The sequence below is a fragment of the Nomascus leucogenys genome, unplaced genomic scaffold (assembly GCF_006542625.1).
Source record: "Nomascus leucogenys isolate Asia unplaced genomic scaffold, Asia_NLE_v1 001009F_60807_qpd_obj, whole genome shotgun sequence".
In the NCBI taxonomy this organism is placed as follows: domain Eukaryota; kingdom Metazoa; phylum Chordata; class Mammalia; order Primates; family Hylobatidae; genus Nomascus; species Nomascus leucogenys.
This window is the reverse complement of record NW_022097875.1, coordinates 1-27,035: the sequence shown is the minus strand read 5'-3', so window position 1 is coordinate 27,035 and position 27,035 is coordinate 1. Positions and strand designations below refer to the sequence as shown.

At 45.3% G+C, this 27,035-nt stretch overlaps 4 pseudogenes across 1 annotated transcript; all 4 read left to right on the top strand.

Moving 5' to 3' along the window:
* The first annotated feature begins 1,702 nt into the window (after positions 1-1,702).
* LOC115834388 lies at positions 1,703-15,182 on the top strand (annotated as a pseudogene).
* Positions 15,183-21,851: 6,669 nt separating this feature from the next.
* Positions 21,852-22,568, top strand: LOC100602387 (annotated as a pseudogene). Its single transcript, XR_001114929.2, has one exon. The product of XR_001114929.2 is annotated as a 40S ribosomal protein S9 pseudogene (transcript).
* Positions 22,569-22,705: 137 nt separating this feature from the next.
* LOC105739066 lies at positions 22,706-23,232 on the top strand (annotated as a pseudogene).
* A 3-nt stretch (positions 23,233-23,235) lies between these two features.
* LOC115834386 lies at positions 23,236-25,599 on the top strand (annotated as a pseudogene).
* Positions 25,600-27,035: the final 1,436 nt, after the last annotated feature.

Here is a 27,035-nt window from a genome sequence, read left to right as displayed (position 1 = left end):
AGTCAGGAGTTCGAGACCATCCTGGCAGACGTGGCAAAACTCCAATCTCTACTAAAAATACACAAATTAGCCACGTGTGGTGGCCCATTCCTGTAATCCCAGCTACTCAGGAGGCTGAGGCACAAGAAGTGCTTGAACCTGGGAGGTGGAGGTTGCAATGAGCCAAGATTGCACCACTGCACTCCAGCCTGGGCAAAAGAGTGACTCTGTGTCAAAAAAATAAATAAATAAATAAAATAAATAAGTAAAGTTTTCTGAAGAGCAGAAGTTTTTAATTTTGATCAGCTTTAAGTTAGCAATTTTTTCTTATATGGCTTGTGCTTTTTTGTTTCTTACCTAAGAAATCTTTAAGAACCTGTTGTTTAATCCAAAGTGGAAAAGATTTACTCTCTATGTCTTCTCCCAGAAATTGTATAGTTACATTTAGATCTATGACCCATTTTGAGTTAATTCGCATATATGGTGTGAGGTTTATTTTTGTTGTTGTTTTTTTGCAATTTTATTTTTATTTTTTGGAGAAATGAGGTCTCACTGTGTTGCCCAGGCTTGTTTCGAACTCCTGGCCTCAAGTGATCCTCCTGCCTCATTCTCCCAGAGTACTGGAATTATAGGCATGAGGCATCATGCCTGGCCTTCTTTGTAGATATAGGTCTATCTATCTATCTATCTATCTATCTATCTATCTATCTATCTATCTATCATCTATGTATATATATATCTTCACCAGGTGTGATGGCACATGCCTGTAGTCCCCGCTACTAGGGATGCTGAGGCGGGGGTATCGCTTGAACCCAGGAGGTAGAGGTTGCAGTGAGCCAAGATGACACCACTGCACTCCGGCCTGGGTGACAGAGCAAGACCCTGCCTAAAAAATACATATACATATATGATATATATATATCATATATATGTATATATATTTTATATATATCATATATGCATATGTATTTTATATATTATATATATATTATATATATATTTTATGTATATATGTGTATATATATGTATATATATATTTCTGCAGGGCCCTATTGTGAGTTTGTTACACAACTTACTGCAACTTAAATTGTGCCACCACCACCCCCCACAGTATGGCAAGCTAAATAGAAACTCAGTTATGCTAAGGCTGGTTGAGGGCATTATGCAAGATTAGCATGGAAAGGGCCCTTCATTTAGCGCTCTGCTCCGTTCATTTTTGTCAGGTCACTTTCTTATCTTCACCAGGTTGTCAGATCTGTTTTACTGCTCTAGCCTCACTTTCCTCAGCCTCCTGCAGCATCTTCCCTGTGAGCTAGATCCCTTCCTCTCTGGATGAAGTCCTCTTCATCGAACAACTTTCTCACTTAGTTCTCTAAGATAGTGAGGATCTGTCTGCTTTTTTCTTGACCATTAGTGGGTAGGAAAAATGCTCTGATTGTCTGTAACCATTTGTCACCAAGGACATAAAGACATTGAACAAATTTCCTCATTGGAGTTCATTATTGGAAGTCTTGAGGAGTTTACACATTTATATACAAAGTAAGTAGGCCAGCTCATTTGTCTTGGCTCATGTGTAACGATCTTTCTTGCGTATTGAAAAATTACTATTCTCAAATAAGGATAATGTATATCTCAGGTCATTTACAGTCTCAAAGTTTTGTCAGTATACTTTGAAACAATCCTGCGAACAGATCTAGATTGAAGGAGACTTAAGAATCATGAACTGGAGGCAGCGCCGGGGAAGGCGCAGAGCTGGCAAGCACGTGGTGGGGCCCCTGAGGCACACAGAGGGTCGCACGCCTGGGAGCCTGTCGCTGGCACGGTCCGGGAGGGAGGTTCAGCGGCGGGAGGCAGCATGTTGGTTGCAGGGCTGAAGAAGCAGTTCTACAAGGCGAGCCAGCTGGTCAGTGAGAAGGTTGGAGGGGCTGAGGGGACCAAGCTGGACGATGACTTCAAAGAGATGGAGATGTCATCAGCAAGGCAAGGCATTGACAGAAATGCTGGCAAGGACCATCAAGTACCTGCAGCCCAACCCAGCCTCGCAGGCTAAGCTGACCATGCTCAACACGGTGTGCAAGATCCGGGGCCAGGTGAAGAACCCCGGCTACCCGCAGTCGGAGGGGCTCCTGAGCCAGTGCCTGATCTGCCACCAGAAGGAGCTGGGCAATGAGTCCAACTTCAGTGACGCACTGCTGGATGCCGGCGAGTCCATGAAGCACCCGGCAGAGGTGAAGAACTCCCTGGACATAGAGGTCAAGCAGAACTTCATTGACTTCCTCCAGAACCTGTGTGAGAAAGACCTGAAGGGGATCCAGCACCACGTGCAGAAGCTGGAGGGCCGCCGCCTGGACTTTGACTAAAAGAAGCAGCAGGGCGAGATCCCCGATGAGGAGCTGCGCCAGGCACTGGAGAAGCTTGAGGACTCCAAGGAGGTAGCAGAAACCAGCATGCACAACCTCCTGGAGACCGACACTGAGCAGGTGAGTCAACTCCCGGCCCTGGTGGAGGCGCAGCCGGACTACCACTGGCAGGCCATGCAGATCCTGGACGAGCTGGCAGAGAAGCTCCAGCACAGATGCGGGAAGCTTCCTCACACCTCAAGCGGGAGTATAAGCCCAAGTCCTGGGAGCCCTTTGACCTCGGAGAGCCTGAGCAGTCCAACAGGGGCTTCCCCTGCACCACACTCCCCAAGATCGCAGCTTCATCCTCTTTCCGATCTTCTGACAAGCCCATCTGGACTCCTAGCAGGAGCGTGCCGCCCCGAGAACAGCCAAGCTGCAAGGTGCTGTACGACTTCCAGCCTGAGAACGATGGGGAGCTGGGCTTCCATGAGGGCGATGTCTTCATGCTGATCAACCAGATCAACGAGAACTGGTACCAGGGCCTGCTGGACGTCCAGTCGGGCTTCTCCCTGCTCAGCTACGTGGATGTGCTCGTGCCTCTGCCCAGTGACTCACTGGTGTCCCCGCCCAGCCCCTCCATCGACACTGGGTGGCACCCCCTGCCAGGTCTCCTGCCTTCCATGGGCTCCTGCTGCCAGGGTGGTGTCCAAGCCTGCCGGCGCCACCCAGGGCCAGGCTCTTGAGGTACTCCCTCAGCAGGGAGCCACACTTGGGTGGGAGGCTTACCTGGGTGGGTGAGGACGCTTGTTTACACTAGCGCTGACCCCCAATGGTGACGGCTCCCTTCCCCACTCCATGGCGCCGGCCTCCTCCCCGCTCCCCAACTCCTCACCCAGCTGGCCCAGGCGGGGCAACACTAAGGTGCTCTCAGAAACACTAATGTTCCTCCAGGGCAGCCCCCACCTCCGTCCTGACCCCACGGGGGCCCAGCCCACAGCCTACCCTCGAGTTCCACGGCCTTAACAGGCTTGGATCGACTGTCCCTGTGGGGTGGCTTAGAGACAGGACCCTGGTTTTAAATCCCCCCACAAGCCTGCTGCTGGCGATGAACCCTAGCCCCACTCCAGGGCCACGGTACCCCAGCCTCACACATGCACTCCGTCTCCCCAGGGCCAGGGCAGAGGGCCTCACTGTTTCCCTGGCCTGCTGTCAGCTTGCAGCCAGGAGACAGAGGCCAGCTGGGATCTGCCCCACCTTCCCCCTCTACCTCCCCCCGCAAGCAGGACAGAGAACATGGCCTCCTGTAGGGCCCTGCCTCCCAAGCCTCACCCTCACAAAGCCAAGTACCTTTTCAGCTTTTTAACTGCCCCCAGCCAGGCCCACAGAAGCCTGTGTCACTCTGGCACAAGCTGCCACCACCAGCCACCTACACACACCCCCAACACACCTCGCACGGGACCACAGCCCCAGCCGTGCTGCTAAGGGCCAAGAACAAAGGCTCCAGTGAGGCCAGGCCAGCATGTCTGCATCCCTGACATCTGCTTCCTCTGTCGCCCAATCCAAAATCGACGAAATGGAGGGTCCTCTGGGCTGGGCCACATTAAGATTCCCCTCCCACTGAGGCCCAGCGAAGCCTCCGGACCCCAGGCTCTGCTCTGCACCCTCGTGGTCAGCAGTACATGAAGGGCACAGACACCCTGGCAGGGATGAGCACACAGCCTTGGGCACGGTTCAGGACAAACTGAAATGTATGCCTGAGTTTTGTAAACAGAAGTATTAAAGGTCTTTCTACAAAAAAAAAAAAAAAATCACGAACACTAAATGCAATGTCTGATGTTTGATTGGATTCTGAATTTTTTAAGTCATGTTATGATTGGGACAATTGTGAAAATGTCCCAATGGGACATTTGGGCTCATGCCTGTAATCCCAGCACTTTGGGAGGCCAGGGAGAGGGGGTTGCTTGAGCTCCGGAGTTTGAGACCAGCCTGGGCAACATGGTGAAACCCCATCTCTACAAAAAATATAAAAATGAGCCAGGCGTGGTGGCACGCACCTGCAGTTCTAGCTACTCAGGAGGCTGAGGCGGGAGGATCACTTGAGCCCAGGAGACAGAGGCTGCAGTGAGCCGAGATTGCACCACTGCACTCAGCCTGTGTAACAGAGCGAGACTCAGCCTCAAAACAAAAGAAACATCTTTGTGTCAGAGTTAAGGTTGCTATGTAAGTAAAATGCTAGGTTATGGTTCTGGATACATTCAATCTATATGAAGATCAGAGGCTTCTATTGGACCCAAAGGAATACTAGTCACTTGTGATTATTCCTCTATAGGTTTGAAAGATGTATCAGGCCAACTTATTGGATGCAGTTTTAATCTAAAACTCTATACATTGTACCCCTGACTCACAGACTTCATGTATCCATTGAATACTCTTCTGTTTCCACAGTCTTAATGTGGCCCTAACAAAGTCATCCTTTTAGAGGACTCAGAAAAGGCCCCCCTACAACTTCTGTAATGTAATAATTATAGTAGTTAACATTTACTGATCACTCAGTGTGTGCCAGACATCTTTCAGGTATAGATTCATTTAATCCTCAAAACTCATTTGAGGTAGGTACTATTATAATGACAAGGCCAAGGAACAGAGATTAAGCGATTTGCCCAAATTTACATTATTCACAGAGCTTGGATTTAAGCCTAGTCTGGCTGTGGAATCTGTATTCTTAATGACCATGCTATACTGCTTAAGATTAACCTTGAGAATTTATTCCAGTTACAGAGATTGTTTTTATTTCTCTGAAACTGCCCCCAAGAAGCCATAACAATAAATTAATCAATTATCTTGGTTATCTCTTTTGCCCAAATTTATATTTTGAAAAAAATTCAAACATGCCAGAAAGATGAAAGAATACTACAGAATCCAGTCAGAGATCAGGCACTGCATGTCATGTCTTCATTTCCTTTAATCTAAAACATGCCTCTACTTTTTTTTGATCTTTCATGACATTGGCATTTTTTAAGAGTCAAAGATAGTTGTCTTGTAAGTTGTCCCACAATCTGGATTTCTCTGTTTCCACATGAAATTCAAGTTAAGCATCTTTGGGAAGAATACTGCACAGGTGACGTATCTTTCCTGCCTCGCGACCCCAGGTGGCTCATAATGCTAAGTTTGATCACTTGTTTAAGGTGATCTTCCAGATCTCTCCACTGTGGTTATTTTGCTGGGTGTGGTGGCTCACACTTGTAATCCCAGCACTTTGGAAGGCCGAGATGGGCAAATCACTTGAGTCCAGTTTTAGACCAGCCTGAACAACAAGGTGAAACACTGTCTCTACTAAAAATAACAAAAATAAAAAAAATAAAATTAGCTGGGATGGTGGTGCAAGCCTATAGTCCCATCTACCTGGGGGGCTGAATTTGGAGGGTCACTTGAGCCCAGGGGGTCGAGGCTGCAGTTAGCTATGATTTTGCCACTGTACTTCAGCCTAGGTGACAGAGTGAGACCTTGTCTCGTAAAAAAATAAAAAATAACTTTTCCCTTTGGTAATTAATACAAAATTTGTGGGGTGGTACTTTGAGATCAGTGAAGATCCTGTTCTCAAATGTCTTTTCACCCAACTGTCCATCAGTGATAATCTTTGTCTGAATGAATTTTTATTACATTGGTGGTTGCCAAGTGACACTTTTTAAAATTCTGTCATTCCTTCTACATTTATTAGCTAGCATGATTTCATTAAAGAACAACTCCCCCTCTTTTTTAATATCATTCCTCATGGATTTTTTATAGATTATGCTGTAGCTTATTGTTGTTATTCTTTTGAGTGCTCAGATTGTCCAGATTTAGCCAATGCAATCTCCATTTTTTTTTAACCCCACAATCCAGGTTACACTGAGCTATTTTAAATGCCAAGAGTAATTTCTAATATTTCCCACTCCCAACAGGAATTGAGAAAGGGCCTCCAGAAGTTGGGGGCTTATTCAGACTCTTCTTAGAAGTCTACCTTCTTTCGGTGTACTTTCAGCCCAAAGTGAGACTTTTGAGTCGGGAAGAGATGACTCTGAATTAAACTACTGATCAGTGTCACCCAATTCTAATCCCAACCACCTTTATTCTAGGCATACCATTCTCACTGCCATGCTTACCCTTCAGTTGGGCACCTGTGTCCTCCTTCCCATTGGCCTTCTGGTTCGTACCCAACTGTCCAGTCCACAGGCCTCCGTAACGCCTTTTTGCCCAGCCCTGTGGTAGCGTTGGCTGCCTCCTTTACCTACTCAAGTAACTGCTTTACCACTAATTTATCGTTTTGTGTTTTCATCTATAGGATCTTACCTAGCCATGTGGCCTGCTGCCTCTGCCAATTTAAAAATAGCATTGAGGCTGTCTGCGAGACAGTCAAGCTGCATTGCAACATTGAATGTCTGATTAACACCGTACATTGTCGTGAGTCCAAATTGCCTGGTGATAAATTGTTACATTATTTTAAGTATTTGTTTTTAAATTTTTATTTTTTATTGATGAAATTTTAAGCTAATGATATAATTGTTTAATTTACTCAGTCAGATTTAAACTCCCTCAACTTCTGAACTACTCCCTTGCTGGGAGTCAGGTTCTCAGTTATTATTACAAAATTTAATCATGGAACAGTTCCATATGCATACAGGACCAAGAGAAAGGAATGGGAAGGCTAGGGAATAACATGAACATCCACCCACTGTGTACTGTGCTCTCTGCTTGGTGCTTTGCCCCCAGTGATAATTTCTTCATATAGTGCAATGTAGTTGATAAGCTGGTTTTATATCCATGAGGTCTCAACTACTCTCTGCCTTTTAGGGCAGATGTAGATCCGGTTTTTTGTTTTTGTTTTTACAATTTTATAAGAGTAGAAGAGATGCTGTTTTATTTGAAGCCTGAGAGCTTCTGGTTCCATAACCAGAAATTGCTACCTGGCTCTTCTAATGGAATGGAGGGCTTTTCCATTCTTAGTCCATCCAACTCTGAATTTGCTCCGAATCTCAAAACCTTTCTATTCACAGAACAAATGCTCAAGTGCTTTCAAGAGTTTTTCTGTAGATTAGGTTTATTAGCACCAACTTCATGACTTCTAAAATGTGACTTCTTGAATACAGGTATCTACCAGTGATATGGGGTGGATAATTAATAATGCTTAGCTACTTCTATAAAGACAGTGTTGCTTATTTTTCAAAACTTTCTTTTTTAACAATTATATTCTTCCCTTCTCCCCAAGAAGTGGGCAGAAAAGCATTGTTAATCTCCTTTTACAGATGAGGAAAAACAAGATCACAGGTGCTGAGTGCTGTAGCCTAGTGCCAGGTCTTCTGTCCCCAATTCTGGGTTCTCCCCAAGCCCATGTTTCTCTTTTCTTGCAATCTTTACTTCTTCCGCTGGCCTTCAGCACCACCCAAAATATTTTAGTTCTGGAAAAGAAGCCCAGCTGCACACTGGCACACTTGACCTTCATGCAGTCAGAAGCTTTGGATGATTCCCCATCCAAAATATTAGAGGTGAAATGAAAGCAAAGGAGGCATCTGACAAAAGTTGCTTTTTCCCTTCTGCATTTAGGACCTCAAGTAATGTTTATCCAGAAACTGCTATCATACCATAGATTCACTGTATATTTAACAACATAGGCATACAATCTGGCAAATTAAAAATCTCTTAACCTACACCCTGGATCCTTGCCCAAATTTAAGAAGAGAACTAAGGTGGACACAGTGTTTTTTTCCATGTCGCATCTTTTGTGATGGGGGCTATGATATGTGGGAGCAGAGAATGGGGTGGGTGGGTGGAGCACATGGCAGATGAGGATCTATCAGCAGTGGGAGGGAGCATCCACTTTAGCATCTCCACCCTGCTCCTCTCAGAGGACCGCCTTTCATTGCATTCAGCTGTGATGGTAGCAAGAACACGGGCACACTGAGGATGAGGAGAGCGGGAGCCTTGTGCTCTCTCTGCATATGAGGCAGGACAGCACAGGGTACGGAGCAGTCTGCAGAGAGGCCAGCTCATCAGCTCATCAGGGAAGCACTTGTCTTCCACCTTGGGCTTTGACCGAGCACTGGGCAATTGGCCCCTGGGGATCAACGGAATAATCCTAAGCAGACTGACTCTATGTCACACTATGGAATGTTCCAAGTAGGTGGCCATGTTTTCAAAAGATGTCTTTTCCTCCTTTCATTGTTGCCATTTCATAGGTTTACGTTTGGGTGTATGTTTCTCCTCTCTGAATGGCACTCGAATGTTTGCTGACTCTTACTCTGTGTGACTGGGGCATACAGCTATGGACTGAGTATGAAAGATGATCAAAGATTTTTCATGATGAAAACAGTCTCTTCTTTTCTGACAGCTGAAGAAGCATCTGTAGGGAATCCAGAAGGAGCGTTCATGAAGGTGTTACAAGCCCGGAAGCAGCACACAAGCACTGAGCTGACTATTGAGTCGGAGGCGCCCTCAGACAGCAGCGGCATCAAGTTGTCAGGCTTTGGGGGTGAGCAGCTAGACACCAATGACAAGAGTGATGATATCAGTGCACTAAGACACATCTTCCCTTATTTCTCAGAAGGAAATCTAGATGCAGAATCCATATTACCATTCGCTAAACTGCTTTTTTCAAATGTACAAGGTGGAGATAGGCTCCGGAGTATTCTGAAGAAAAATAGAAAGAGCCCCTCACAGTCCAACCTTCTAGGTAACAAATATAAACATCAAATATTTCCAAATAAACTAGAAACTGTTGAACCACAGGAAAACAGCCTGGTAAAGATTCACGGTGTAGGCAAAAACCTGCAGAGAGTGAACAGAGTCCTCACAGGCCCAAGGAGCATCCAGAAAAGACACTTCAAAGAGGTGGGAAAGCACAGCACTAGGAAAGAACAGGATGCCCAGGCACTTGTGGACAATGCTGCCAAAGAGAAAAGGCTTGAGAGTCCAGCCCCAAGGGAGCTGGAACAGCCTCACGTAGTGCAGGGTCCTGAGAAGGTAGCAGGAAACACCATCTACACCAAGCTTTCGTTCACCCAAGAACATAAGGCAGCAGTCTCCTCTATGCTGAAACCCTTCTCCATGGTCATGCCTTCTGCCTCTAGCCCTGCAAAAGCCCTACCTCAGGTCAGAGACAGATCAAAAGACTTAGCCTACACCATTTTAATGTTAGAAACGGCAATGGCTAGGGTTAAAAATATGGAGGCTGCTAAACCAATCGCACATTCCAATAGACTCATGCTCCCAAAGAGGCCGCCGTTGTCTGCAGAGAAGAGCCTCATAAATTCACAAGGGGTTTTTTCATCCTTAGGAGACCTGAGTCCTCAAGAAAACCCTCTTCTGGAAGTATTTGCTCCTTCAGAACGTTTTATAGAAAACACTCATGTAGAAGACACAGCTGCAAGAGATGCCTCTGAAGAAAACATTTTTATGGAAAACACTGTTATGCCAGAAGGCACCATCTCTGAAAACACAAACTACAATCATCCTCCTGCGGCAGCTTCCGCTGGGACTGCGTTCAACTTAGAGCCAACTGTTACACAAACTGACACAAAATGGAAACACAACAACATGGGGACTGACCTGTCCCCTGAGCCCAAAAGCTTCAATGACCCATTGCTCTCCTCCCCAGGTGACCAGTTTGAAATTCAGCTAACCCAGCAGCTACGGTCCCTCATCCCCAACGAGGATGTGAGAAGGTTCATGTCTCATGTTATCCGGACCCTGAAATGGAATGTTCAGAAACGTATGTGCAAATGACCTGTGCCAAGCTCATGTTGCGAACAGGCCTCCTGATGAAGCTTCTCAGCAAGCAGCAGGAAGCAAAGGCATCCAAGGCAGAATGGGATACAGACCAATGGAAAACTGATAACTATATTGAGAGTGGACAGAAAGAGCAGAAGTCGTCTGAGGTGAGGACCACACAGAAACATGAGACCCAGATTTCCGATCATTTAGCATATCCCAGGACAGTGCCCACATAGGAGAACCTGGGACTCCCAGGCCACAACTTGTCTTGGCCATGTAACTTAGGCCATGACAGTGATCTCCCACTTTGCTCATGTAGAGAGTGAAATAGATTACGGCACAAGATGAACTGTAGCCCGGGGGTGGTGGCTCACGCCTGTAATCCCAGCACTTTGGGAGGCCGAGGTGGGTGGATCACTTGAGGTCAGGAGTTTGAGGCCAGCTTGGCCAATATAGTGAAACCCTGTCTTCACAAAAAATACAAAAATTAGCTGGGTGTGGTGACACATGCCTGTAGTCCCAGCTACTTGGGTGGCTGAGGTGGGAGGATCACCTGAGCCCAGGGAGGTCAAGTCTGTAGTGAACTGTGATCGCACCACTGTACTCCCGCCTGGGTGACAGAGTGAGATCCTGTCTCAAAAAAAATAAAAAAGAACAAAAGAACCTGTAAGCTACTCAACTGGAATACTGGGGTTTTGAAAAGTTAGCTTCCATTCTCTCTCTCTCTTTTTTTAATTGTTCTTTCTTTTTTCTTTTTTTTTTAAGCTCATGAAAGAAGTTCCACGATATGGCTATAACAACGAAGTCATCTTGGCAATATCTGTGACTGTAATACTAACAATTTGGATTATAATGATTTGTCTGATTGAGGTAAGGACAATAATTAATTCAGGTTTTCAGAATACAATCCTGTCTTTGTGTGGATTCAGAACCCACAAACTGAAAACCAATGTCACTTTCCCACTTGACATTCTTCTTCTGTCGTTTAAGGCTGAGGTATGCTTTGTTCTTTTACTGCAAGTATATTCCAGGATTTTTAAAGGATCCTCGCTTCCAGGAGATCTCTGTGAAATGAAACCAAGTTAACTCCACTAGACTATTTTAAGAAGTTAAGTTGACATAATGGCAAACTTTCTCCCACCCAAAACTATGTGAACAATTGGATGTACTCACCGAGTCACCCCTTACTCTGCCACTAATTTATTTCCTTGTTGCTTAAATGATGAGAGACATATAATCTCCACCCTCACGGAGTTGTCATCACCCTGGAGAGGAAGAAGACAGCCAAAAGTGAGAAGTATTGTCTTGTGGACTTATTAGATTCACATAGTATCGTCCTTCTCCAGTGTGTAAGGCGTTGTCTAAATAGGTCCAGTTACAGCACTACACGGTAGCCATTTTAAAAAAAAATTTTTGGCCATATGTTTAAATTCATGGGGGAGGGGGAATGTCTCATACTCCAGCCCTCCTGAGCTTAGACCCTCTGTGAGACGTGTCACCATTTCTTGGACACCATATGAGACATTCCCCCTCAGATTAGAGATGCTCAACCTGCATCAACATATCTAAAGCCTGCATCTGGCTACTCTGGGGTGAGTCCTGTTTACAGTGCCCATTCCTGGAGCTTGCCTCTTTTTGCCTTTTGTTTACTACATGATATATTACTTTTCCCAACAGGCCAGTGCTAGCATATTGGAAGAGTGACTTAATAAGGTGGCAACCTTGATGCTATGCTCCTAATCCAACCTTATTTGCCTCATTTACCATTTCCATTATTGTGGTAGCCCTCCATTCCAGCCAGAGCAGCCCCTCACCATACTCCAGTCACACCATCCCCATTTCTGCTCTTGTCTGTGCCTTTGTCCATCTAAAATTCCCTTATTTCACTCTGCCTGTGGGAGTCCTGTGAATCTCTCCAAAGCCAACTCAGTTCATCTTTCTGCTTGAAACCTTCCCTGAATAGACCAGGTGCAGTGGCTCACGCGTGTAATCCCAGCACTTTGGGAGGTCAAGGCGGGCAGATCACGAGGTCAGGAGATCGAGACCATCCTGGCTAACACAGTGAAAGCCTGTCTCTACTAAAAATACAAAAAAATTAGCTGGGTGTGGTGGCAGGCTCGTGTAGTGACAGCTACTTGTGAGGCTGAGGCAGGAGAATGGCGTGAACCTGGGAGGTGGAGCATGCAGTGAGCCAAGATCAGGCCGCTGCACTCCAGCCTGGGGAACAGAGTGAGACCCGGTCTCAAAAACAGCCACCACTGAAAATTATCTTGGAATTTGAATAGGATTACCTTAAATTTGTAGATTAATTTGAGAATTGACATCTGTACGACATTCTAGGAACACCGTATTTCATGTCATGTATTCATTTCTTGTTAATGTCTTTCAGAAGAGTTTCAGGGTTTTCATCATATAAATCTCACACGTCTTTTGTTAGATAACAGATCTTTGTATTTTTGTTCCTAAATACTTCAGACATTTGTATTGCCATTGTAAATGGGATCTTTCTTCCATTTTCTAGTTAGTTATTGGTGGCACATCTGAAAAGTATTTGAGGTTTGTGTGCTGCTCTCTTGATTTTGTATCTAGCCACCATACTGAATTCTCATATTACTTCCAGTAAAATCTTAGTTGATTCTCTTAGGCTTCTTTGGCTAACATTTATTATTTTATATGCAAATAATGATAGTTTTATCTCTTCCTTTTCAATACTTACACTCTTTCCTTCCTTTCCTTTCTTTTTTTTTTCTTTCTCAGGGCCTTGTTGTCACCCAGACTGGAGAGCAATGGTGTGATCTAGCTCACTGTAACCTCAAACTCCTGGGCTTAAGGGATCCTCCTGCCTCAGCTTCCAGAGTGGCTGAGACTACAGACAGGCAGATAATTTTAAAACTTTTGTTCTAGAGACAAGATCTCGCTATGTTGCCCAGGCTGGTTTTCCTGCCACTTTAGAGTAGGTTTCTTTTTTTTTCATACTTTTAAGAGTTTTTTAAATTAGGAATTGTCCGTTGAATGTTAGCTAAAACAGTCAATAAAATGCAGTAAGTGCCAGCTGCATGCAAGATCCGAAGTTAGATACAGTCAGCCCTCTTCATCAGCAAGTCCACATCTTCAGATTCAACTAGATGAGGCTGAATATTTGAAAAAAGAAACAATAAAAATACAAATAGTACAGTATAACAACTGTTGCCTGTTATATAATATCTATACATTTTATTAGTGATGACCTAAAGTACATGAGACCAGGCACGGTGACTCACACTTGTAATCCCAACACTTTGGGAGAACAACCTGAGCAGCATAGTGAGACTTTGTCTTTAATAAAAATAAAAATAAAAAAATTAGCCAGGTGTAGTGGTATACACCTGTAGTCCCAGCTACTCAAGAGGCTGAGGTGGGCAGATCACTGGAGCCCAGGAGGTTGAGGCTGCAGTGAGCTGTGATTGTGACACTGCACTCCAGCCTGAGTGACAAAGGGTGATCCTGTCTCTAAGTAAATAAAGTATATGGGAGGTGGGTGTGTTGGTTATATGCAAATACTGCACCATTATATGTAAGGGATTGAGCATCCACAGATTCTGGTATGGTGTGGGGGCGATATCCTAGAACCAGTCCCCTGCAAGGTAGCAAGGATGACTGAACTGTGGAAGAATCAAAGCACTGTTAAACAGCATACAATTCCTGTCTTCAAATAAGTTATCTCATCAGGTAGATGAGACTCAAAATGAATAAAAGGAATGAATACGCATTTGGAGATAGTGGTTGTTGTGATAGATAACCTTAATTCTGTTTTCTCCCAAAATAGATTCTTGCCCACAAAAGGGCATCAAAGAAACATGAAGAAGACTCATCAGTGTGAGACCCCTGAGCCCAAGTTAAGGCATCTGGATGGCCTGGAGCCACGTTTTTAAAATTTTATTTTTAAGTATTTTTTTTTTTTTTACTTAAATCAATGATTACTTTGTGGTTGTGTTCCTCAAAACGAGGATTTTTTAACAATAAAAATAGCTTGTTAAATCATTTTTAATGGTAATTAACTGGTTCCTGAAGATTTGACTAAAGAGAAAACTAGGCCAATCTAAGCAGAGTCCAAATGAAGTAGAAAGTCCATAGAGAATGGGCAAAAAGGAAGTTGTGGAACCACAGACACAGTAAAAGGAAAAAATTGGCCAGGCGCAATGGCTCCCAACTGTAATCCCAGCACTTTGGGAGGCTGAGGTGGGTGGATCGCTTGAGCCAGGAGTTCGGGCAACATGACAAAACCCCCATCTCTACAAAAAAAAAGGTCAACATGACAAAACCCCCAATGTGTACAAAAAGTACACAAAAAACATGAGCCAGGCGTGGTGGTGTGCACTTGTAGTCCTAGCTACTTGGTAGGCTGAGGTGGGAGTATCACTTGAACCTGGGAGGTGGAGGTTGCAGTGAGCTGAGGTTGAGCTGTTACACCCCAACCTGGGTGACAGGTTGAAAGATGAGGCCCTGTCAAAAAAAAAAAAAAAAAAAAAGGAAGAAAGCAAAAGAAAAAAAAATTTATTTTTGTGACAAGGTCTCTTTCTGTCTCCCAAGCTGGAGTGCAATGGCATAATCATAGCCCACTGCAGCCTCAAACTCCCGGGCTCAAGGCATCCTCCTGCCATAAAGGCCTCCCAAAGTGTTGGGATTACAGGCATAAGCCACTGTCAGGCTAGGTTTTTTTTTTTTTTGAAGCAAGGTTTGGCTCTGTCACCCAGGCTGGAGTGCAGTGTTGCAATCTTGGCTCACTGAGACCTCTGCTTCCCAAGCTCAAGCCATCCTCCTGCCGCAGCTTCTCAAGTAGTTGGAACTACAGGCATGTGCCACCAAGCCTGGCTAATTTTTGTATTTTTTGTAAAGAAGGGGTCTTGATACGCTGCCCAGGCTGGTCTTGAATTCCTGGGTTACAGTGATCCACCCACCTCGGCCTCCCAAAGTGCTGGGATTACAGGTGTGAGTCACCAAGACTGGCCAAAAAAAGTTAAGTGTTAAAATCAAAAAGAAAATTCACCAAGCCATTTTGCATATTGTTCTGGAAAGATACAGATACATATATATATATATGACTGAGAGAGAGAGAGAGAGAGAGAGAGAGAGATCTGGACTAGACACCTTATACTATCAGTTGGGTATAACTTTGTTGCAGAAAGTACAAAGGGAACTGATTAGAGTTAAGGAACATATGTATGTGTATATATATATATGTGTGTGTATATATTTTCCCAATTCCTCATACCACCCCTTGTTATTAATTTTTATTGAGATATAATTTATACACCATAAATTCACCCTTTTAAATAAGTGCAGAATTTAGTGGGTTTTAGTATAGTATTCATAAGGCTGTACAGCCATCACCACTATTTAATTCCAGAACATTTTCAGCACCCCAGAAAGAAGTCCCAGAATCACTGGCCCTACTCCCCATTTCCTCTCCTATTTCCTGGCAAGTATTTAGTTACTTCCTATGAACTTGCCCATTTGGGACATTTCATATAAATGAAATCATACAGTACACGATTTCACTAAATAAGACTTTTGTGTATGGCTTCAAACAATTTTGAAAAATTGAGGTAAAGTAGGCATAACATAAGATTTACACTCTAACCACTGCCCCCTCTCCCCACCTTTTTTTTCTTTTTGAGACCGAGTCTTGCTCAGTCGCCCAGGCTGGAGTGCAGTGGCGTGATCTTGGCTCCCTGCAAGCTCCACCTCCTGGGTTCACGCCATTCTCCTGCCTCAGCCTCCTGAGTAGCTGGGAGTACAGGTGCCCGCCACCACACCTGTATTTTTAATAGAGACGGGGTTTCACCATGTTAGCCCCCACCTTTTTTATGAGACAGGGTCTCACTCTGTCTTCGTGGCTGGAGTGCAGTGGTGTGATCATGACTCACTGCAACCTCAACCTGCCCGGGCTCAGGTGATCCTCCCACCTCAGTCTCACAAGTAACTGGGACCACAGGCACACACCAAATCGGGCTAATTCTTGCACTGTTTGTAGAGACAGGATTTTGCTAGGTTGCCCAGCGTGGTCTCGAACTCTTGGACTCAAGTGATCCTCCCACCTCGGCCTCCCAAAGTGCTGGTATTACCAGCATGAGCTACCACACCTGACTGCCTCTAACCACTTTTAAGTGTACAATTCAGTAGTGTTAAGTATACTCACACTGTTGTACAACAAATCTCCAGAACTTTTTCATCTTCCCAAATTGAAACTCTGTACCTATTAAACACTAGCTCCCCATTCTCTCCTTCTCCCAGCCCACAGTAGCCACCCTTCTACTTTCTGTCTTTATGAATCTGACCACTCTAACTAAGTACCTCATATGAGTGGAATCACACAGTATTTGTCCTTTGGTGACTGGCTTATTTCACTTAGCATAATGCCCTCAAGGGTTCTCCATGTTGTAACATGCGTCAGAATTTCCTTCAAGGCTGAATAATATATCTGTTATACAGATCAATGACATTTGCGTTATCCATTCATCAGTTAATGCACATGTAGGTTGTTTCCACCTTTTGGTCATTGAGAATAATGCTGCTGTATACATACGTGTATGCGTTTCTGCATGACCATTTGTTTGCAATTCTTTTGACTATGTATGTATGAATAGAATTACTGGGTCATACAGTAGCTCTAAGTTTAACTTTTTGAGTAACTGCCAAAGTATTTTCCACAGTGTTACACTGTTTTACTTTCCGCTAACGATATATAATGGTTCCAATCTCTCCAAATCCTCCCCAACGTTTTTTATTTTTATTTTTTAAACAATTACAGCCATGCTAGTGAATGTGAAGTGGCATCTCATTGTGGTTTGGGTTTTAATTTGATTTTAATTTTTTTTTTTTGAGACGGAGTCTCGCTCTGTCACCCAAGGCTGGAGTGCAGTGGCCCGATCTCGGCTCACTGCAAGCTCCGCCTCCCAGGTTCACGCCATTCTCCTGCCTCAGCCTCTCCGAGTAGCTGGGACTACAGGCGCCCGCCACCACGCCCGGCTAATTTTTTTGTATTTTTAGTAGAGAGGGGGTTTCACCGTGGTCTCGATCTCCTGACCTCGTGATCCGCCTGCCTCGGCCTCCCAAAGTGCTGGGATTACAAGCGTGAGCCACTGCACCCGGCCGATTTTAATTTTTAAAATAAAAAGAATATACTTGGTCTGAGGTGGTGGCTCACGCCTGTAATCCCAGCATCTTGGGGAGCCAAGGTGGGTGGATCACCTGAGTTTAGGAGTTCAAGACCAGCCGGCCAACATGATGAAACCCCCTCTCTACTAAAAATACAAAAATTAGCTGCGTGTGGTGGCAGGTGCCTGTAATCCCAGCTACTCAGGAGGCTGAAGCAGGAGAATCACTTGACCCAGGAGGTGGAGGTTGCCATGAGTTGGAATCGCACCACTGCACTCCAGCCTGAGAGGAGACGCTGTCCAGAAAAAAAAAAAAAAAGGATCTATATATTTACACACACACACACACACACTATATATATATATATATATATATACACATATATACATATATATACATATATATATATACACTTTTCTAGTATAATAAAATTATTTTACAAAAGAAGCCCATTACTAACACATACTTGCATGCAAAGCACAAGACACATCTATTGGCTGGGCGTAGTGGCTCATGCCTGTAATCCCAGCACTTTGGGAGGCCGAGGCGGGCAGATCACTTGAGGTCAGGAGTTCAAGACCAGCCTGGCCAACACAGTGAAACCCCATCTCTACTAAAAATACAAAAATTAGCCAGGCATGCTGGTGGGCATCTGTAATCCCAGCTGCTCAGGAGGCTGAGGTAGGAGAATCTCTTGAGCCTGGGAGGTGGAGGTTGCAATGAGCCAAGATCCCACCATTGCACTCCAACCTAGGTGACAGCAAGACTCCGTCTCAAAAAAAAAAAAGAAAGAAAAGTACTAAAATTAAGTTGCCAAGAATTTACATGTAGTCCTTTCTACATATACGACATAAATACCTGACACTTCATTCATTCCCTTCATTCTCCAGCCAGCCTCCCCCGGAGAAGTCTGGCAACGATTCTGACCATCGGGCACAAGAAATTACCTTTTTCCAGTTTATGTTAGGACAACCTACATGGGTTTACATTTGGCTTAATATAATACTACCCTACTTCTCCAATAAGTATTTAAGCATTTATTTAAAAAAATGGAAACTTTTCAATACAACCACTTCTACTACCCTAGTCTCTCTGAGAAACACATGACATGCCTTACATCCTTCTCCGTTTTTTTCTTTTCCTTTGTTTTTTTTTGAGACGGAGTCTCTTTCTGTCGCCCAGGTTGGACTGCAGCGGCGGGATGTCAGCTCACTGCAAGCTCCGCTTCCCGGGTTCACGCCGTTCTCTTGCCTCAGCCTCCTGAGTAGCTGGGACTACAGGCAACCGCCACCACGCCCAGCTAATTTTTTTTTGGTATTTTTAGTAGAGACGGGGTTTCACCGTGTTAGCCAGGATGGTCTCAATCTCCTGATGTGATCTGCCCGCCTTGGCCTCCCAAAGTGCTGGGATTACAGGTGTGAGCCACCGAGCCTGGTTTTTTTTTTTTTTTTTTTGAGACAGGGTCTCTGTCGCCAGGCTGGAGTGGAGTGCAGTGGTACGATTTCGGTTCAGTGCAACCTCCAACTACCTGGTTCAAGTGATTCTCCTGCCTCAGCTTCCAGAGTAGCTGGGATTACAGGCACGCACCACCATGCCCAGGTAATTTTTTTTTTTTTTAAGAGATGGGAGTTTTGCTCTTGTGGCCCAGGCTGGTGTGCAATGGCATGATCACAGCTCACCGCAACCTCCGCCTCCTGGGTTCAAGTGATTTTCCTGCCTCAGCCTCCCAAGTAGCTGGGATTACAGGCGCTGGCCACCATGCCCGGCCAATTTTGTATTTTTAGTTGAGACAAGGTTTCTCCGTGTTGGTCAGGCTGTTCTCAAAACTCCTGACCTCAAGTGATCCGCCCTCCACTGCCTCCCAAAGTGCTGGGATTACAGGCGTGAGCCACCATGCATGGCCCAGCCCAGCAGATTCTTATATTTAAGTTTTTAAAGAAATGTTCACCTTTCTACTGCTAGATGTGTACTGGAATCTAATTGTGGTTTTAATTTGCATTTCTTTAATAGCTAGTGATGTTGAATGTTCATGTGCAAATATCTTCTTTACTATACTGTTCAAATCTATTCCCATATTTTAATTGGATATTAATATTTTTATTGAGGTTTTCTTTTCCCTATAATCCCATTGGAGATTCGTTATTATTGAGTTTTAAGAGTGCTTTAGGCCAGGCGTGGTGGCTCACACCTGTAATCCCAGCATGTTGGGAGGCCAAGGCGGGTGGATCACGAGGTCAGGATATCGAGACCATCCTGGCTAACACGGTGAAACCCAGTCTCTACTAAATACACACACACCACACACACCACACACAACACACACACACACAAAATTAGCAGGGAGTAGTGGCGGGCAACTTTAGTCCCAGCTACTCGGGAGGCTGAAGCAGGAGAATGGCGTTAACCCAGGGGGTGGAGCTTGCAGTGAGCAGAGATCATGCCACTGCACTCCAGCCTGGGCGACACAGTGAGACCCCATCTCAAACAAACAAAAAAGGAGTGCTTTATAGATTCTAGATACAAGTCTTTTCAGGGACCAGGTACAGTGGCTCATGCCTATAATCCCAGCACATTGGGAGGCTGAGACAGGAGGATTGCTTGAGGCCAGGAGTTTTAGACCACCTGGGCAATATGGTGAAACCTTGTCTATACCAAAAACATAAAAATTAAGCAGGTGTGGTGGTGCTCACCTGTGGTCCCAGCTACTCAGGAAGCTGAGATGGGAGGATTGCTTGAGCCTGGGAGGTCGAGGCTGCAGTGAGCTGTGATCGCCACTGCACTCCAGCCTGGGTCACAGAGTGAGATACTATCTCAAAAATTAAATAGTAAATAAAAACAAAAAACAAGGCCTTATAGATATGTGTTTGGTAAATATCTTCTCTCAGGTTGTGGTTTGTCTTTTTATTCTGTTCAAAGTGTTCTCTGGCTGGGCATAGTGACTCACACCTGTAATCACAGCACTTTGGGAGGCCGAGGCAGGTGGATCACTTGAAGTCAGGAGTTCGAGACCATCCTGGCAGACGTGGTAAAACTCCAATCTCTACTAAAAATACACAAATTAGCCACGTGTGGTGGCCCATTCCTGTAATCCCAGCTACTCAGGAGACTGAGGCACAAGAAGTGCTTGAACCTGGGAGGTGGAGGTTGCAATGAGCCAAGATTGCACCACTGCACTCCAGCCTGGGCAAAAGAGTGACTCTGTGTCAAAAAAATAAATAAATAAATAAAATAAATAAGTAAGGTTTTCTGAAGAGCAGAAGTTTTTAATTTTGATCAGCTTTAAGTTAGCAATTTTTTCTTATATGGCTTGTGCTTTTTTGTTTCTTACCTAAGAAATCTTTAAGAACCTGTTGTTTAATCCAAAGCGGAAAAGATTTACTCTCTATGTCTTCTCCCAGAAATTGTATAGTTACATTTAGATCTATGACCCATTTTGAGTTAATTCGCATATATGGTGTGAGGTTTATTTTTGTTGTTGTTTTTTTTGCAATTTTATTTTTATTTTTTGGAGAAATGAGGTCTCACTGTGTTGCCCAGGCTTGTTTCGAACTCCTGGCCTCAAGTGATCCTCCTGCCTCATTCTCCCAGAGTACTGGAATTATAGGCATGAGGCATCATGCCTGGCCTTCTCTGTAGATATAGGTCTATCTATCTATCATCTATCTATCTATCATCTATCTATCTATCTATCATCTATCTATCTATCTATCTATCTATCATCTATCTATATATATATCTTCACTAGGTGTGATGGCACATGCCTGTAGTCCCCGCTACTAGGGAGGCTGAGGTGGGGGTATCGCTTGAACCCAGGAGGTAGAGGTTGCAGTGAGCCAAGATGACACCACTGCACTCTGGCCTGGGTGACAGAGCAAGACCCTGCCTAAAAAAAAATATACATATATTTTATATATATATGTGTGTGTGTGTGTGTGTGTATATATATATATATATTTCTGCAGGGCCCTATTGTGAGTTTGTTACACAACTTACTGCAACTTAAATTGTGCCACCACCACCCCCCACAGTATGGCAAGCTAAATAGAAACTCAGTTATGCTAAGGCTGGTTGAGGGCATTATGCAAGATTAGCATGGAAAGGGCCCTTCATTTAGCGCTCTGCTCCGTTCATTTTTGTCAGGTCACTTTCTTATCTTCACCAGGTTGTCAGATCTGTTTTACTGCTCTAGCCTCACTTTCCTCAGCCTCCTGCAGCATCTTCCCTGTGAGCTAGATCCCTTCCTCTCTGGATGAAGTCCTCTTCATCGAACAACTTTCTCACTTAGTTCTCTAAGATAGTGAGGATCTGTCTGCTTTTTTCTTGACCATTATTGGATAGGAAAAATGCTCTGATTGTCTGTAACCATTTGTCACCAAGGACATAAAGACATTGAACAAATTTCCTCATTGGAGTTCATTATTGGAAGTCTTGAGGAGTTTACACATTTATATACAAAGTAAGTAGGCCAGCTCATTTGTCTTGGCTCATGTGTAATGATCTTTAATGCATATTGAAAAATTACTATTCTCAAATAAGGATAATGTATATCTTAGGTCTTTTACAGTCTCAAAGGTTTGTCAGTATATTTTGAAACAATCCTGCGAACAGATCTAGATTGAAGGAGACTTAAGAATCATGAACTGCTCTTTCTCAGTGACCGGGTCTTTTGCTCAGGCGCAGATGGGGAAGCGGAGCCAATATGCCAGTGGCCCGGAGCTGGGTTTGTCGCAAAACTTATGTGACCCCGCGGAGACCCTTCAAGAAATCTCGTCTCGACCAAGAGCTGAAGCTGATCGGCGAGTATGGGCTCCGGAATAAACGTGAGGTCTGGAGGGTCAAATTTACCCTGGCCAAGATCCTCAAGGCCGCCCGGGAACTGCTGACGCTTGATGAGAAGGACCCACGGCGTCTGTTCGAAGGCAACGCCCTGCTGCGGCGGCTGGTCCGCATTGGGGTGCTGGATGAGGGCAAGATGAAGCTGGATTACATCCTGGGCCTGAAGATAGAGGATTTCTTAGAGAGACGCCTACAGACCCAGGTCTTCAAGCTGGGCTTGGCCAAGTCCATCCACCACGCTCGCGTGCTGATCCGCCAGCGCCATATCAGGGTCCACAAGCAGGTGGTGAACATCCCGTCCTTCATTGTCCGCCTGGATTCCCAGAAGCACATCGACTTCTCTCTGCCCTCTCCCTATGGGGGTGGCCGCCCGGGCTGCGTAAAGAGGAAGAATGCCAAGAAGGGCCAGGGTGGGGCTGGGGCTGGAGACGATGAGGAGGAGGATTAAGCCCACTTGTCCTCCTGGGCTGCTGAATTGTCTCGTTTTCCTGCCAAAAAACAGGATCAGCGCTTAAAAAAAAAAAAAAATCATGAACTGGAGGCGGCACCGGGGCAGGCGCAGAGCTGGCAAGCACGTGGTGGGGCCCGAGGCACGCAGAGGGTGGCGCGCCTGGGAGCCTGTCGCTGGCGCGGTCCAGGAGGGAGGTTCGGCGGCGGGAGGCAGCATGTCGGTTGCAGGGCTGAAGAAGCAGTCCTATAAGGTCAGTGAGAAGGTCGGAGGGGCTGAGGGGACCAAGCGAGATGATGACTTCAAAGAGATGGAGGCGTCATCAACAAGGCGGTGATGGAAATGCTGGCAAGGACCATCAAGTACCTGCAGCCCAACCCAGCCTCGCAGGCTAAGCTGACCATGCTCAACACGGTGTGCAAGATCCAGGGCCAGGTGAAGAACCCCGGCTACCCGCAGTCGGAGGGGCTCCTGAGCCAGTGCCTGAGCCGCCACCAGAAGGAGCTGGGCAATGAGTCCAACTTCAGTGATGCACTGCTGGATGCCGGCAAGTCCATGAAGCACCTGGCAGAGGTGAAGAACTCCCTGGACATAGAGGTCAAGCAGAACTTCATTGACCTCCACCAGAACCTGTGTGAGACAGACCTGAAGGGGATCCAGCACCACGTGCAGAAGCTGGAGGGCCGCCGCCTGGACTTTGACTAAAAGAAGCAGCAGGGCAAGATCCCCAATGAGGAGCTGCGCCAGATGTCAGGCTTTGGGAGAGGGCAGCAAGACACCAATGATGAGAGTGACGTTATCAGTGCACTAAGTAATATCTTGCCTTATTTCTCAGCAGATCTAGATGCAGAATCAATATTGTTACCATTCACTAAACTGCTTTTTTCAAATGTACAAGGTGGGGATAGGCTCCTGAGTATTTTGGAAAACAATAGAAAGAGCCCCTCACAGTCCAACCTTCTAGGTAATAAATTTGAACATCAAATATTTCCAAATAAACTAGAAACTGCTGAACCATAGGAAAACAGCTTAGCAAGATTCAAAGTGTAGGCAAAAAAACTTGCAGAGAGTGAAGACAGTCCTCATAGGCCCAAGGAGCATCCAGAAAAGACACTTCAAAGAGGCGGGAAAGCACAGCACTAGGAAAGAACAGGATGCCCAGGCACTTGTGGACAATGCTGCCAAAGAGAAAAGGCTTGAGAGTCCAGCCCCAAGGGGGCTGGAACAGCCTCACGTAGTGCAGGGTCCTGAGAAGGTAGCGGGAAACACCACCTACACTAAGCCTTCGTTCACCCAAGAGCATAAGGCAGCAGTCTTCTCTATGCTGAAACCCTTCTCCATGGTCATGCCTTCTGCCTCTAGCCCCCAAGAGCCCTACCTCAAGTCAGAGACAGATCGAAAGACTTAGCCTACACCATTTATTGTTAGAAATTGCAATGGCTAGGGTTAAAAATATGGAAGCTTCTAAACCAATCATACATTCCAAAAAAAAATACCGCTTTTATGAAACTCGCTCCCATGTGGCCCACAGAATACCCAAGGCCAAAAAGATTAGAAAGTTTAGAAAGAGCAGTTATCTCAATAGACTGATGCTCGCAAAGAGGCTGCCGTTCTCTGCAGAGAAGAGCCTCATAAATTCACAAGGGGTTTTCTCATCCTTAGAATCTTTAGTCCTCAAGAAAACCCTCTTCTGGAAGTATTTGCTCCTTCAGAATGTTTTAAGAGAAAACACTCATGTAGAAGACACAGCTGCAAGAGATGCCTCTGAAGAAAACGTTTTTATGGAAAACACTGTTATGCCAGAAGGCACCATCTCTGAAAACACAAACTACAATCATCCTCCTGCGGCAGCTTCCGCTGGGACTGTGTTCAACTTACAGCCAACTTTAACCAAGCTGAGACAAAATGGGAATACAACAACGTGGGCACTGGCCTGTTCCCCAAGCTCAAAAGCTTCAATTATCCATTGCTCTCCTCCCCAGGTGATCAGTTTGAAATTCAGCTAACCCAGCAGCTACGGTCCCTCATCCCCAACGAGGATGTGAGAAGGTTCATGTCTCATGTTATCTAGACACTGAAAATGGAATGTTCAGAAACGTATGTGCAAATGACCTGTGCCAAGCTCATGTCGCAAACAGGCCTCCTGATGAAGCTTCTCAGCAAGCAGCAGGAAGCAAAGGCATCCAAGGCAGAATGGGATACAGACCAATGGAAAACTGATAACTATATTGAGAGTGGACAGAAAGAGCAGAAGTCGTCTGAGGTGAGGACCACACAGAAACATGAGACCCAGATTTCCGATCATTTAGCATATCCCAGGACAGTGCCCACATAGGAGAACCTGGGACTCCCAGGCCACAGCTTGTCTTGGCCATGTAACTTAGGCCATGACAGTGATCTCCCACTTTGCTCAGGTAGACAGTGAAACAGATTACGGCACAAGATGAACTGTAGCCCGGGGGTGGTAGCTCAAGCCTGTAATCCCGGCACTTTGGGAGGCCGAGGTGGGTGGATCACTTGAGGTCAGGAGTTTGAGGCCAGCTTGGCCAATATAGTGAAACCCTGTCTTCACAAAAAATACAAAAATTAGCTGGGTGAGGTGACACATGCCTGTAGTCCCAGCTACTTGGGAGGCTGAGGTGGGAGGATCACCTGAGCCCAGGGAGGTCAAGTCTGTAGTGAACTGTGATCGCACCACTGTACTCCCGCCTGGGTGACAGGGTGAGATCCTGTCTCAAAAAAAATAAAAAAGAACAAAAGAACCTGTAAGCTACTCAACTGGAATACTGGGGTTTTGAAAAGTTAGCTTCCATTCTCTCTCTTTTTTAATTGGTCTTTCTTTTTTCTTTTTTTTAGCTCATGAAAGAAGTTCCACGATATGGCTATAACAACGAAGTCATCTTGGCAATATCTGTGACTGTAATACTAACAATTTGGATTATAATGATTTGTCTGATTGAGGTAAGGACAATAATTAATTCAGGTTTTCAGAATACAATCCTGTCTTTGTGTGGATTCAGAACCCACAAACTGAAAACCAATGTCACTTTCCCACTTGACATTCTTCTTCTGTCGTTTAAGGCTGAGGTATGCTTTGTTCTTTTACTGCAAGTATATTCCAGGATTTTTAAAGGATCCTCGCTTCCAGGAGATCTCTGTGAAATGAAACCAAGTTAACTCCACTAGACTATTTTAAGAAGTTAAGTTGACATAATGGCAAACTTCCTCCCACCCAAAACTATGTCAACAATTGGATGTACTCACCGAGTCACCCCTTACTCTGCCACTAATTTATTTCCTTGTTGCTTAAATGATGAGAGACATATAATCTCCACCCTCACGGAGTTGTCATCACCCTGGAGAGGAAGAAGACAGCCAAAAGTGAGAAGTATTGTCTTGTGGACTTATTAGATTCACATAGTATCGTCCTTCTCCAGTGTGTAAGGCGTTGTCTAAATAGGTCCTGTTACAGCACTACACGGTAGCCATTTTAAAAAAAAATTTTTGGCCATATGTTTAAATTCATGGGGGAGGGGGAATGTCTCATACTCCAGCCCTCCTGAGCTTAGGCCCTCTGTAAGACGTGTCACCATTTCTTGGACACCATATGAGACATTCCCCCTGAGATTAGAGATGCTCAACCTGCATCAACATATCTAAAGCCTGCATCTGGCTACTCTGGGGCGAGTCCTGTTTACAGTGCCCATTCCTGGAGCTTGCCTCCTTTTGCCTTTTGTTTGATTACGTGATGTATTACTTTTCCAACAGGCCAGTGCTAGCATATTGGAAGAGTGATTTAATAAGGTGGCAACCTTGACGCTATGCTCCTAATCCAACCTTATTTGCCTCATTTACCATTTCCATTACTTGTGGTAGCCCTCCATTCCAGCCAAGCAGCCCCTCACCATACCCCATCATACCATCCCCATTTCTGCTCTTGTCTGTGCCTTTTCCACTAAAATTCCCCTTATTTCACTCTGCCTGTGGGAGTCCTGTGAATCTCTCCAAGCCAACTCGGTTCATCTTTCTGCTTGAAACTTCCCTGAATAGACCAGGTGCAGTGGCTCACGCCTGTAATCCCAGCACTTTGGGAGGCCAAGGCGGGCAGATCACAAGGTCAGGAGATCGAGACCATCCTGGCTAACACAGTGAAACCCCGTCTCTACTAAAAATACAAAAAAATTAGCTGGGTGTGGTGGCAGGCTCATGTAGTGACAGCTACTTGTGAGGCTGAGGCAGGAGAATGGCGTGAACCTGGGAGGTGGAGCATGCAGTGAGCCAAGATCAGGCCGCTGCACTCCAGCCTGGGGGACAGAGCGAGAGACTCTGCCTCAAAAAAAAAGAAACTTCCCTGAATATTCCAGCCCTCCTGAGCCTAGTCCCTTTGTGAGATTTGTCCCCATTTCTTGGACACCATATGAAAGACTTCAGAGGCTGAAGTGGGAGGATTGCTTGAGCCTGGGAGGTCGAGGATACAGTGAGCTGTGATCATACCACTGCACTCTAGCCTGGGCGACAGAGCAGACCCGGTCTCAAAAACAGCCACC